At 39.5% G+C, this 14,273-nt stretch overlaps 2 long non-coding RNA genes across 7 annotated transcripts in view; one reads left to right on the top strand and one right to left on the bottom strand.

Moving 5' to 3' along the window:
• The window catches only part of LOC147758574 (uncharacterized), a 64,231-nt gene that overhangs the window by 4,740 nt on the left and 45,218 nt on the right, over positions 1-14,273 (bottom strand). The window lies entirely within an intron of this gene.
• Positions 6,006-8,942, top strand: LOC111250431 (uncharacterized). 4 transcript variants are annotated; one of them, XR_015329052.1, is made up of 3 exons: positions 6,006-6,095; positions 6,666-6,808; positions 7,240-8,942. It is a non-coding gene; the product is annotated as an uncharacterized LOC111250431 (long non-coding RNA). The 4 variants fall into 4 exon arrangements; XR_015329050.1 differs by having other exon boundaries at positions 6,006-6,181; XR_015329047.1 differs by having other exon boundaries at positions 6,006-6,220.

Genomic DNA, 14,273 nt, shown 5'->3' with positions numbered 1-14,273 from the left:
AACATGCGCGTATGAGCCACATCAGGCACATTTAGATTAACACCGAGCGGCGACCGACAGATCTCGCTCCAACTAACGTCTTGGTCTTGGAAAAAGCTAACCTTGTCTGCTAATTTCTGACTTTCTTTATTATACATTTTCCTATGTATACACAGAAGAAGACCAACTTATATATATTACTATATAAGTTGGTCTTCTTCTGTGTGACACTGGGTCTCGGCTACTAATATATACAGATGCATCATCATTTCCTTACGCTACCAGCTATGATTTTCACAGCTAACAAAGCAGACCAACCTCTGGGCGGCTGTTTATGGAGGAGAGCTGTCTCCCGATAGATGCCATAACGATGTGCTTGGGCAGGACGCATCTATCAGAAGTCTCAGATGTTCTCAGACGATGTTCAGAAGTCTCCCGGCCGGTCGACCAAAAGTATGAACGTAGAGCTATGGAATTCTCGTATACGAAATTCTATACTACACCTTTATGTATACTTTCTCTGTGTTTAAGCAAGAAAATGCTGACCCTTGCTAACGATCATTAGGGTAATTATCTGTGTTTTGAAATATAATTTCTTCTCTGTAGCTATTCGGGTGAGATCTTACTTGGCAATTATCATCACAATTAATTTATACGTTTGCAAGGTGTATATTCATAAGTTGGACAAAGAAATAGATGAAATGAACTTCGAAATAATTATGAAACTAGCTTCTAGTCATTTGCTTAAACAAAGGTCATACGTCATAGGGTCATAAGTTTAATACTTATATATATATATAAGTATTAAACTAAAAAGATAAACTTATACACCAGCTTTTAAGAGAACGGATCTTGGTTTTCGCTGCGCATATATCAAACGAGTACGACACCGCACGTATCCAATACCACTACCATCCGTTCCATCGTGTTTTTACTCTTTATGTCTCCAAAACTACAACAGGATCTCATGAATGATTTGTGATGGGATAACCTGATATTTCTATTATCTACTGGTCTGTTCCAATTTAAGGTCTAGAAACTAATTGCGACAACTTTCAAATAGTCACACATAGAGTATTGATATGGTTGCCTGAATGCCGATACTGAAGCTGTTCAATACGTCGTTTAACTGTAGCCAATTAGGACAGCAGTTTGATGGGGTCTTTTCTATGGAAAAGGTTCATTATGACTTACGATACCGTGCGGGACATCTAAACCCTACTACGTACTAACGGTCGTTGTTTATATACATGAAATACAGTTGGAAGCATGGGTCTTCGACGTTTGAAGACAGCTCTTTCAAATTTGAGTTCACTTACTTGAGTTTAACTCTAAGCTTCTCTTATTGCGTCCAATAAAAAAAAAGGATGAAAAAACAGCGTTATAAAAACTTTTTTTCCTTTAGCACTCAAAACGACCTCAATTTTCGTCACGGAGCATGCGATGCACTTTTTAAAATGTATTGGCGAAGTTATAAAATAAACCTTTAGAAACTATCGTTGTGCACAGCCAGAAAGTTGACCTGTCTTTCACTCAGAATATATGTTAAGTTAGCTAATACTGGTAAGATGGCAATGATAGCTTCCATATTGAAATCAACTAAGCCCAACAATAAAGCACTAGCGTCGAAAAAAGTGAGAACCCCTATAAAATCTCAGGCAATGCTCAATGGCAGCATCAGACGTAAGAATCAGGTAAACATTTTTTACATGAAAACGAAACTCTTATAAAGTATGTTGTTCTAATATATTTACCGTAGCCTTTTGGTACTTCGCATATGTTCGAAGTATCGTCTCTTGCCGAGTTGAGTTTCAGCTTCCATTCTGGTTGTATAGGCGGTAAAGCGATTTTTTGCTATTTCGATAAACAGTGGCAAATTCGCACAGTTACAAGCGTTAGGCTTCCGTGCCATTGTGTCCAGTTAACAATCTTGTTTTTTTTCCTGGTAGCGATAATTGCAAATGTAGTAATAATCCTTGATGGATAAATTGACCAAACAATATACGACTTGCTTGCCTAGTTACACAATATGATGGTATGTCCGAATTTAAAAACGGTATCTAGCAACTGCAACGATCACTGTTGAGAACGTCTTAAGATAATCTTCCCTCACTGTGGTTTCAACTAACTTGAATCACCGTTAGAAAAATAAGCACAAGTATGAAAAATAAGGGTATATTTGAATAACGCATATGGCATTTGTACAATTTTAAACCATTACATACGGCTCCATGTACAATTTGATCAGACCCATCTGAGGTGTACTCAACTGTAGGATTTACAAATGTATATTTTGACTAGGTGGGAATCAAAATGAATTTTTACGCCCGAAATACAAATATCCTATTGCTCTATCCTGAAAAATTTCTCATGAGAGGCTTGAGGAATATCCTTTCCTTAATGTGTTATACGCCTTATAAAGATATGAAATTTTAACAATTAAGGAGCAAAGTATTACATTTACCTTTGTCTTCCACTGGAAGATAGCTATTAGATTGCTTAGTATTACCTCAGAATTATTAATTACTTGATAATATAGATTGACGGCGTCAGTCTGTGGAAATTTAGATTTTCTGTTGCTAGAGAGTCAGATGTGCACTTTTCTAGTTTAGTCAAATACAATAGGAGTCCCTGTACCAGGCGCATGGTAGCCTCTGTCACATTAATAACAAATGATACTGAATGCAATGGTTGAACTAGTTATGGTCTCATGCGACTTGTGAACGATTGTCATAACCGCTATTGCTAGACAAGCAATTTAAGCCGGGTTCAAAGATGGACGGCCTTAGCAATTATTGTTACTTATAGCGAGTCAAAAACATTTGCTTATTTACATGAGTTTAATTACGCTTGTGGCAAGTCATAATTACATTTAACCAAATCAAATAACGGAAGTCTCTTTCCTCGTCTAGCAGATTGAAGGACGACGCAATTACCTCGGACACTTCGTATTAGTGATTCATTCAATCCAGTATATCGTGTCTAAATCAATAAGAAACAGCTGATCACCAATCCACTCTCGTACACAACAGGTACTTACAAGTATGAGGCTCTTCCTAGCTAATTGAATCAAACTTTCTAATATTTTAGTTGTAAAAGCTTGTCCCGAGAGCATACCATCAGTCTTCGAATTCCTGCTGGATGTAAGCTTCAACAGGTAGGCGTAAAGCGCATAAAAATACAATGTTGTATTTCATCAAACTCTGCCGAATCATTGTGATCACTTGATCGCAAAAATGAAAAGGAAGGCAGTTCTCGTCAAAAGACTAGGTAGTCCGGTTAGGCCAGCCTGTCATAAAACAGCTTTTGAAGTGAGCGCTTCGTACGAGATAGATCTAGCAGTTGCTTGTTTGCCAACCTCTTTAGGCTGGCTGATTTGAGCCGTTTCCGGGGAATATTGAACGATTTATGAGCAAATTGACAGTTACACACTATGATCAGAAAGCAGAAGAACCCATCATTCTATAGATTTTTTTTTTGCTAAATCTCTGAAGCGCAGCAAACTGAGACACGCAGACGGTCACGCTGTTTCGTTTGCCTCAAACGATAACTGTATTTTTAGCTAAACTATATATGTGATGGCGTATCGCATCAACGTGATCTACACTGCTGTGATTGAAACAACCTGGAAAAACCTCGAATACAAGCGATGCTATAAAAGTTGTCCATATAACTCTATCTTGAGAATTTTTTTAATTTTTTGTATCTATTACATTACTGATTTAATGCAATGCAGTATTACATGTAACATTCTTGGGTTTGAGCCGTATACTAACATAACAGATTATTTGGACTTTGCCCTGTTAAGATGTTGAACTTAGCCTATCCACGTTCGTATTCCTATTCCAATCTACATGATAATGTTTCCATTGTAGATCAAAACAAGCAAAGATTAGATGAACGTAAGCAAATGCGTCATCTGTAGGGCATTATACTTAAGTACTGCATAATACAAGCGGGATAGGTGGACTCAGCAGAACTTCAATGTTCGTATTCTATACTAACGTAGCTAGCTTTTCAAGCTTGCGACATACATCTTACTACTACTACTACTTATAATGTCATATATAAAACGGAATATGTGCAGTGGCTGCTGTTGTTTCGCTCCCAAGCGCTCCCGCGAAGATTTGACGAAGATTACGGTACCGATCGTATGGTTAAACAACAGTTACCAGGAAAGCAATATGTCAATAGGACGTGACCTTGGTAACCTAAAAGATAGAGCCTTTTTCATATGATGACGCCAAATTGCTCTACTTAAGATGTCTTCAAGCCCGCAGAAATAATGAAAGCAGCATTTAGACATTAGACACACCTAATACGTCCACGGCATCTTCATTGTAAAGTACCAATTTCAATAGATTCAGTTTCGATGTGGCTAGCATTACCTTCAAAAACAGTAGAGTAAACCAACTCATTAATTATTAAATAGAATTAAAACCTCAAGCAAGAACTATTTATCGAGGCTTAATCGATATTTGACATCGTTTCAGACCTACGTAGGTAGAAAAAGGATGGAAAGGAGAAAGGATAGATGATAGGAAAATCAAATTCTTCTATGAGTGACCAACAAAACCGACTTTCATTCTACTAATTTTTTTCTTCGTATGCTTTTTAGCCCGCTCTTGAACCTCTGTTAGCCTAACATCCTAAGGCACAAACTAAGCGGCACCTGTCTCATAGCTTCTGTCCTATGCTTAGAGTAATATAACAATTTGAAGCTAGGTCAAACCTGCGTCATTCTGACTGCAACTGTTTGTGCGGAGATCTGATGAGATCAGCTGATGGCATATAGCAGCCCTTAACGGCTATCCATAGATAAAGCTGGCCTGTGAATTGTTCTGCAGCGATTTCAATGCATACATCTTTTGTACCGGCACGTTGTTCAATCAATTCAATTACGTACTATCATACCAATAATATATTCTTTTATGCAACACGTACAATAATCTACTTTAGAGCCCTTTCACTTTGAAAAAAGTCTGGTTTCAAACGATGCTGGCAGAGCCCTTGAATGAATTTGTTGCTTATCAGGATCAACTATTACGGAGAGGAACGTTATTTCATCCGGACACCGAACTGTTCGGAAGCGATCAGTTTTATGCTTGTTAGCTCAGCTAACAAAAGCAGTCACGTGAAGTTAAAGTAACTGCTCAAAGTTACCAGCTACAGCTGCTATTAAGACTTGCGAAATCACCATATACCATCTGCATCAATTGGCGTCAAGCTGATTTGTATTCGTTGATATCTAAAAGTTAACGTGTTAGTTCCATCTACTGTTGGTGATCAAGATCAACAGGAGTCGGGTTGGGAAACTCAGTCCAATTCAACTCGCCAATTGATTTGGGCTATTTTACGGCCAACAGCTAGTTGTCCTGCAGCGCGCGTTCAGCTATAGAACAGGGCAGTCACCGATCGCACCACAGTACGTGACAGGGATGAACGGTTCGGATAATATAGGCGTTAGAGCCACTGTTTTCTACCACAGACCTTCAAGCGTGTGAACATCATTATTTCTTTGGGCTGATGACAACCTGGGGCAGATTTCGGGTTCTAAATTGTATGTGGCCTTTGTGATGGATGTCATCAGGGATTTTTTTCAGTTCAGGGTCTTTGCTTGTTGAACTTTCAGTGGCCAGCTCCAGCCGAAAGCTGTCTTTTTGATGATTCAAAGCTGCCTAGCATGCGGAAAAGTAAGAGCTTCGTTCTGGAACTAATTAAAGTCAATGTTCGAAAATATTCTTTAGTAGTCATTGGTAGGGATGCGTGAGCTGCGAAGCAACAAACAAGAATAGAATATTGAATGCGTTTGGTCTAACTACTACGTCTGATATGTGCAGGAAATTTACAATAAATTGTAACGTTTTGGAAGCCAGCAGGTCTAAAAGCTTTCGTCTGCTAAAGAAACGTACCTTACACGCAATCTTTGAGATACTCAGTGTTAACAATTTAAACAATCTACTGTGGACAGCAATACTAAAAAAAAGAATTTTTAATCTTTTTTTTTTGCGCTAATACAGTATCAGAGGAGCAGTTACAACAGAGAGCCGTTCCGGGAGAGGTCAAAAATGACACGGAGGCACTCTCCGCGGCGACGTCACTGGATACCTCAAAAGGTTATTCGTTGACACAGTTCTCTCGTTATTAGACGTGCAAACACCACCAATCATCGTACCCTGTAGCCACTCGCTGTAGAACAAAGGTTGAGCTTCTAGTAGCATTAGATCGAGTAAACTATTAAGTATGTATAAAGACTACTAAGTATGGGGTACTTACGCATCCCCATACGTAACGATTTTGTGCACATGTTCACCGGCAGCCCGCTACTGACTCGCGCGTTTGAGCAGACTGTGAAATTTCTTTGGAACGTCCTTGAATATGTCCACTTTATTTTACAATTGTTCAACTTACTTTAGTTTTTTGAAGAAGTATCGTTAGTATCCTTAGCCTGCAACTCAATGCGGAGGTCTGCTCCTCTGAAGTCAATTCATTTTAATTATCTCAAGTGCACTAGAGTTTGACATCTTTTCGTTAAATATTTAAGAATAGTTTTCGTTTCCTTATTAAATAATTTCTAAATTGTCTACAAAAGATACGTCTTCACAAAGATAGATCTTCATTTAGCTGATAAAATTTCCTAATTGCCAAAAACCAAGGCTGGACAACATAATCATATTGCCTTCCAGTGTTTCACGTCAGGTGATTACCGAAAGATAATGCGACGCGGCACGGTAGCACTGAACGGTACTCAACATCATTTGTTACCCTTTGGATTGTGTTCTACCAGGAGGTCGTAGTCGAGGTGTCCCGTTCAAATGAACAAGCGCAAGTAAGGCTATGATCGACGTTGAACTTCACTATTTTATTGGCGCCTTAGCGTCATAACTCTCCAAAAAAGTCATTGTTTTTAAAAAAGTAGTACACCATTTTTTGGGTCGCTATAATCATAATAATAGTACAGTCGGCAACCGCCAAAGTTCAAATTATCATCTGCCCTCTGCACATTTCTGCCCTTGTGTACCATACTATTAGCGTCAGGACATCACAATGAAAACGACGTTGGCGTGACCCTTAAGTTTAGATAATTTTCCGAGTGTATTAACTGAAGCATTTTACTAGAAAAAAATATAAATTTCAACGATAATCCATGTAGCATTTGAAGATTCACTTATTAGTTCTCTAAAATTAATGTACAGCCACCCATCGAATTTGTAGTAGACTCTAACATTGCTTCTACGCGCCCGTTACTATCGTATTTAGGCCTTAAGTACTTGCCCATGTGGTTGGATGCGGCAGGCGTTAGAGCATGCACTCAGCGCAAACGCTGGCGTATCGACGTATTTCGGACTTTCTCCACCATCCGGTCCTCACCCTGCGTACCCATTCCCGGTAGAGCCCTCTCCCGACTCATGTAGTACTGCCGCGCGAGCGCCAGTCGCTTAGGATTATTCAGACAAGTAACAGTAGCTTTGGCAGCCTGTTTTAAGTTTTATCAGCGTGCGTGGTTCCGATGCTCTTTCGGCCAACGTCCTACCACTAATATACTAACTGTGGCCTATAATTACCAGCGTTGAAGATGTTCATCATTGGATATTAAATTGGTACAGTTATCTGGGAGCTGGTCGTACGCTGGATAACTGAGTGGAATTAGGACATACTGTTGGAGTGAGGGATAACCAGTTTCCCACAGATATGTAAATGGAAAAACTGTGGAGCGTTAAAAAGCGGATTATTAACAAGCGGAACGTTTAACTTTTTGCCATACTAAATGTCGCTCTCAGGTGGAAACTGCGGTGATGCGGATAGAGCTATGTAACTTGCGGTTGCCTTCGCTCTAACTACGTCACAGTCCTATTCAGGTCTATTTGACTACTGTTAGGACAAAGGGCAGATAACAGATCAACTGGAATATGTGCTTAAGCAACAACAGTGATAAACAAACCCATGACAACTGAAAGCTCATTGGCTTTCAGCTAGCGAACATTCACCATTCACTTGCATGTAAGCCGAGCAATAAATAAGCCTGCAGTATCATCAGCTACTGATGACAGTTATTAACCTCGAATCGGGTTATTGCACCATCACCCAGTGACTGTTTGCCACTGCCGGAAGCTGTGACTGCTTGGCAGATAATGCGTGTGTTTACCTCTGAGCGCGTGCATGTGTATGTTTCAGTGCGTGCGGTTGCGTGTTCTTCACTACCTTCTGATGATCTAATCTGCAACATATGTAGCACGTGACTTGAAAAGTGTCGGCCATTAGCATCATTGCTAACAACAGCCATAAGACTCGTCATCTGTAACAACAACAACAACAACACCGGCCCGGCGATGAGCAAAAAAGCGACAGGGAAAAATGTAGCTGAAGGAAAAAGACTGCATCGCTCGCAACATCATCACTGTGATAATTCAGTTTCCCGATGACCGGGTTGTAGTAGTGTCGGATAGTAGCCCAAATACGGGCATGCAGTACGGAGACCGTAGCAACAGAGGCACCAGCAGGAATAGGAGACCGCACAACAGGCTGCATGCGGACTAGCAAGTCGGGTAAGGCAAATCTACACACAATTGTAGTGTGATAAAAAGACAACTTCAATTCGGCTGAAATCGTCGATTGAGCCCCAATCTACTGATTATAATGATGCTAAAAAAACAATATGTCATGACACTACTATCGAAAACGTCTCGAAGGTTCATGTCAACGATTATGGAGCAGTTTAGGTGGCGAGTGACTTCTAGCCAAAGGACGTTCAACATGACAGCAGAACAAAATCGTCCACCCAAGCTTCCGCAATAATAGGGCATGTGCCTGATAGATTATATAAAGACAGTGGTGGACCTTAAACTTGAAACAGTTAGCCAATAAAGCTTGTACATTCGCTGTGGTTTATAGACGGTACATGTTATGAAGTGTCGCTTAATGATCTGCGTCTTTAGTAATAAAAATTGCACTTTTGCCGTATATTCCTTTGTGCATTTATAACTATATAATTAACAGCTGGTCATTTTCCGGTAACTAAGAGTTGAAGTAATCGAGCGAACCTCTCGACTAGCTCGGCTCAATCCTGTTCCGATTGAGTTCTAACTCTGGTTCAACAAGCATCGTAGGAGAAAGCGTCGACGTTTCTCAAACGTTTACTTTTGGCGGAAGTGACAAAGGACAGTTTCGTAAGAAGAACATAACACTGGCAATTCTCTTTTTCTATAGAATTTAATTACTCGGAATGAATTTGACATTGAAAGCTGATTACAAAATGTTTAAAAGTTAAGCAGAACAAACCATCTTAGCAAACTACCGATGCAGGTGTGGTAATTTTCTCCTGAGTTTAAAATGTCATGATAAAATTCACCGTTTGCACGGCTACAAATGCCCCGCATACTTTTTCCTCTAGAAATCAAACGAATTAAACCTGCACAAGTTGCACAATGTTTTATTGTCTGAAGGTAATGGAGTGATTATAAGTGGCTAGGCCATTCAGGTCAATAGCAGCAGATGAGTAACAACGACAGCCGGTAAGTGGCCTTATCGAATTGCTAATAGACTTCGTTTATGTACTCCTGTAGGTTATACGAAATAGGCCAGCGTAGGCCCTGACAATAATCATCATCATCAGTCGAAATAAAAGTATGTCTAATATTGCGTTAGACGTACGATTAAGAATCCTTTAGTTCCTGAATGCTTTCACTGTCTGTTTTACATCTGTTTACCGTCTGGAGGCGTCTTTCTCGAACATCCTTCATCGTACAAGCAGAACTTTAATACGATTCTTAGTTACTTAATATCGGTATATCCAAAACTGCTGACAAGCCACAGAGTCATTTAGTATATTTGAAATAACATAGCAGATTTGTGTCTGGACTATTAGAGAGCTCAAATAATAAATGCTTAGGACGCCGAAAGGTAAAAAAATATACGAAACAATATAAAACAGTTAAATATCTGCGAATGATTTGCGTATTTATGGATAATCGCTTACTGTACAAAAGCTTACATTTAAATGAGACGTATATTCACCAATAATTTTCCGAAACCAATATCTATACTATTTTTAGTGAAATTTTTATTATTTTTTTCAATCTCAACCTCGTGAACTGGCGTGCGCACACTTCCTTCGGACATTTTAAAACCTGTGATCGCTCTTAATCATACAGTAAACCAAATACTGTTCTTCTTTAGGCAATTGTGCCTCTGGCGCAAAGATGTCCCGCGACAATGGTATCTCACGTAAACACACGTATCTGTTCAAAGACAAAGAAAGTGTCACTAAGTTTGTTTTCGCCATTATCAGAGGACGCTTTACGTAGACTTCAATTTGTTTCCTCGATGTTGTAGAATATAAGAAAATAAAGATAGAAATTACTAACTCGTCTCAAATAATCCATTAGGGAGTTTGAATATTATAACTTCAGGAGATGTCAGTAGTTACTATCTTTACGTATGATTCAGCTTCGGCTTGAAACATTTGATCCGCTAAGATAACACTACATTTTTTACTCGTCTGTTCAGAGCTAGCTTTGTCGCAGGCAAACCATAAATGATCGATCGTACTAATTCAATCGCTAGCCATTTCCTAAACCTTGTTTAGAGATGTGTTTTCGAGTTAGAATTCCCCAAGATTCACTGTGAGTCTCCTCACCCCCCATTAGCTGGCGAATCTAGATCCGACGACAATTGATGCAGCCATAGATACCCTTCAAACTCGACAGATGCCTATGGCTGCATGTAATTGTCTTCGATCGCCTTTACCTCACTGCTCGTGTGGCTGTGCGAAGGCTGGACGGTTATCGTTATCGGGTGTTTGCACTCGTGCGATGATACGGCGCAGTGCTTCTTGCAGCTCTAGCAAAACTTGCGGAGATCCGAATGCCCAAGCGGCAAAGAAGCACTACAGGTGGACAGAGGGAAAGCATTTCGATTCGGGATAAATGGATTTACGATGATGTAGTGAATGCTTTCATCAGGTAAACTATTTTCAGCAGCTCGGAACAGATTGAGGCATTCTTGTTTTTCTAAATTTGTAGTGTGGCCCCCATGATGGTACAGTGGCCGCATGGTTGCCCATTAAATCCAGGGACACGTGGCAGACTAGGTTCGAAAGCGACGTAGGCACACCTCGTTTCGCTATGGGAGTTAGCCATCTGCAGCAGTGTTTAAAGCCAGTACTAGGCCTGAAATGTGAAGGGTTTGTTTCTTAATCTGGAGCGTGAACTAGCCTAAAAGTGCGGTACGGGTCGATCGAAGCATTACGACACCTCGAGATACGTGAAACATTAAACGTGTTACGCATCTCGTATAGGCTTCAAACCGTATAAGCTTCTGTCGAAGCTGTTACAATACAGTTACATCTTTATTAGGCTGGATTGGCGAAGCATGATAATTTATCCACACAAATTATGTAGCATTTTATGTGCCGCTGGCGGGACTTAGAGCAGCAACGTGTCTCGGTATCTGTCAGCCAGGCATTTGGCCACCCAAGCCACGTTTGGAATCACGCGAGTGTATGTTTTTCCCTAAAAGGGTTATAGCTTTTTGCAGTAAAATACCTTCAAACCTATGAAAAGAGAAACGTCAATCTCAAGTTATCAAAATAATGTCTCGTGGTTTTCCACATGTAACACTCAATTGATTTATAAATTAGACGCCACTATCCGACTCATGATTAGACAGCGTTCCTCTGGACGAAACCCTAATCTCTAATGGGCTGGCAGACAGTTATCATCTGTATCACAGGGTACGAAAAATCCAACCATACATTCATACGTTTATAGAATTTTATAGTAATAATTACCAAAATAAATTTTAATTAAAAATCACAACACAAAGTATTACGAATACCGTAGTCTCTAAGTAATGACTGTCATCTAATAATGCGAATATTGGAACAAGGGACGGCCAGAGTTGTCATTACAAAAATTATATAATAAAATTTCTAAAAAAAAAATAGCGTTTGCCAAAATGGCATTGTCAGCGCCATAGGTTGGCCTTCACAAATACCACAGATTTACGAATACAATTATTTAGAATTGCCATCTAGAAATCAAGCGTATCGAATGCAGCTAATAAAAAAAAAAAAAAAAAATAGGCAATTGAGCTAAATTCGTGAAAGACAACGAAAGAAAAAACAACGAACGTTTTTACGTTCAGCCATTCGGGTACCAATAGTAGTTGATAGAAACAGTCCAGATCTGACACAATACGAGTCAGAACGGTTCTGCGGGTTACCCGCATACGAATAGATAAAGAAAAGAGCCATACAATTCTCTTAAGTATGGAATTAGTATTAAGCATGTGCATTTAACTTTAAATTAAATTAAAAAGTGACAAATACGTTTAGCCAAAGGAACACTTAACTTTTTCTGACTCTGTGATTTATCTATTTAATAATAAAATAGGCCAACATAGGCGCAACTAATATAACTATTTTCTTCTTAATATGATTTTTTATTTAGTTTTGAATATGTGACAATACGGTTCTCGGAATCATTCGCTGTGGCATCTTGTCTGTATTGCATACTAGCACATCATAGACAATGGGAGGTGCCTTGTTTTGACTGGTCACACGTGTAAGGACACAGTTATAAGTGTAAAATGGCAATAATCAACACTCATTCATCTTGACCGTGCCTATAGGTTTGTACAATGTAATTTAGCATGGATATTTAAAAAAAAAAAAAAAAAAATAGAGGATGTTAAACTGTAAAGGAAACAATCATAAGGCTGGGTTTGCAGCAGGGGCATTATCTGATCTCGTACTTAGCTGATGCTTAAGAGCTTGAATGCTGTGCCAGTGTCTGTCATGCTCCATAGACTAGTCAATCGTCAGGTTTACGTTGTTTTTGCCATGCGGTTGATTGACTGGCAAAAACAATTTATCAATAGCTTGATGTGACGAGCTGCAGCTGATGCCTGCCAGTGGGTGGCAAGAGTAATGTTGGCTTATGTTAGTAAACAATACGACAAAATATGTGTGATAGTTACACATTTCTGCCGCAGGAAATCGTTTGTTCGACTACCAACCATTCTTCCATTTTTTCATGCCCACTGCATAAATCACAATCATCATGATATATTGTTCCTTCTTCATGAACCAGCAATTTCCAAATGATGGTTTTACGTCGCTATTTTCTAGTTGGGCCATAATCCTTCTTGTTACCCGGAGAAAGTTGTTGTTCAGCTTGTAAAAGACGCTTTTTGTACAACACTTTTGCCTATATTGTTTCCCTTTGCACTTTTTAGCTATTATTGGACTTGGTGAAATTATACACTATACATATCGTACCATTTGTCTACCATTTTGGAGCCCTCACGCAGTAAAGGTACTAGTAAAGGGTAGCCAATTATAGCATCGATTCAAAGGCCAAATCTAGGACATACAATCTACATTCATCAGTCAGTTTTTGTTCAGTGAACGAAATAAAATTGTTTAAAGTTCTACCGATGAATACAGTAATATCCATGAAAATCTAGTATTGCCGCTTCAAATGTATTGACGTTTAGGCCTATTCTCATGTTTGTTTTTCGATTATCGACGATGTTTGATTGTGGACAGTGGCGACACAATGACCTAGACGGCGGCGGGTCAGCCTACGCGTGCCAATTACCAATAAAGGTAAAAAACTTCTTTGGTTATAAATGTTGCGCTTGGGGACCATCGGCTGACATGTTTTGACAGCATCTGTTCGAGTGCACAGATTTTCCTACGTAGGTAAGACGTCCGACCTCGACAAAAACGTGGAAGCCTAAACATCGTGAAGTTGAACGTAAGAGCCAGGACAAGCCATCTAAATATGCTATTAAATCTTCTACCACCAGACTACTACTACTACCAGCGCCTCTCGTCGTATCAATGGAAAAGTCCACTGTTAATGTAATACTATATATCAAAATATCCCAAAATAATCCGATAACGGATATGATACCTCCGTTCAGTTGATAAGGGGGCTCGCTTATCGCGTAGATCATCGCACCACATCTGGCTGTCATATTAACTTCGTCATTCGAGTATAAACGTCATATGAAGATTCGTGTCACTCATACGCACTACATCTTCGGCAGATAAATAACAAAAGTTCAAAAAAATGCCACCTTCAGGATGAGACGCTTGGATTATGCGGACCCGCAAAAACACGATGGGTCGAGTTAGCTTTCACATGAAAAGTCGTCTCCTCTGCCATCTCAATCAGCTTTAAATACTGTTTTGTTATCAGCTTGCAGGTTTTCAAGATCTTGATATACTGTGCACCACTGACGCACCTGTTCCATAGTTGTTCACGATTTCCCATTCTCATTCTTAG

This window comes from Varroa destructor, unplaced genomic scaffold (genome assembly GCF_002443255.2).
Source record: "Varroa destructor unplaced genomic scaffold, Vdes_3.0 BEIS01000001.1, whole genome shotgun sequence".
NCBI lineage: Eukaryota > Metazoa > Arthropoda > Arachnida > Mesostigmata > Varroidae > Varroa > Varroa destructor.
The sequence above is the reverse complement of the archived record's forward strand: the minus strand, read 5'-3'. Positions and strand labels throughout refer to the sequence as shown.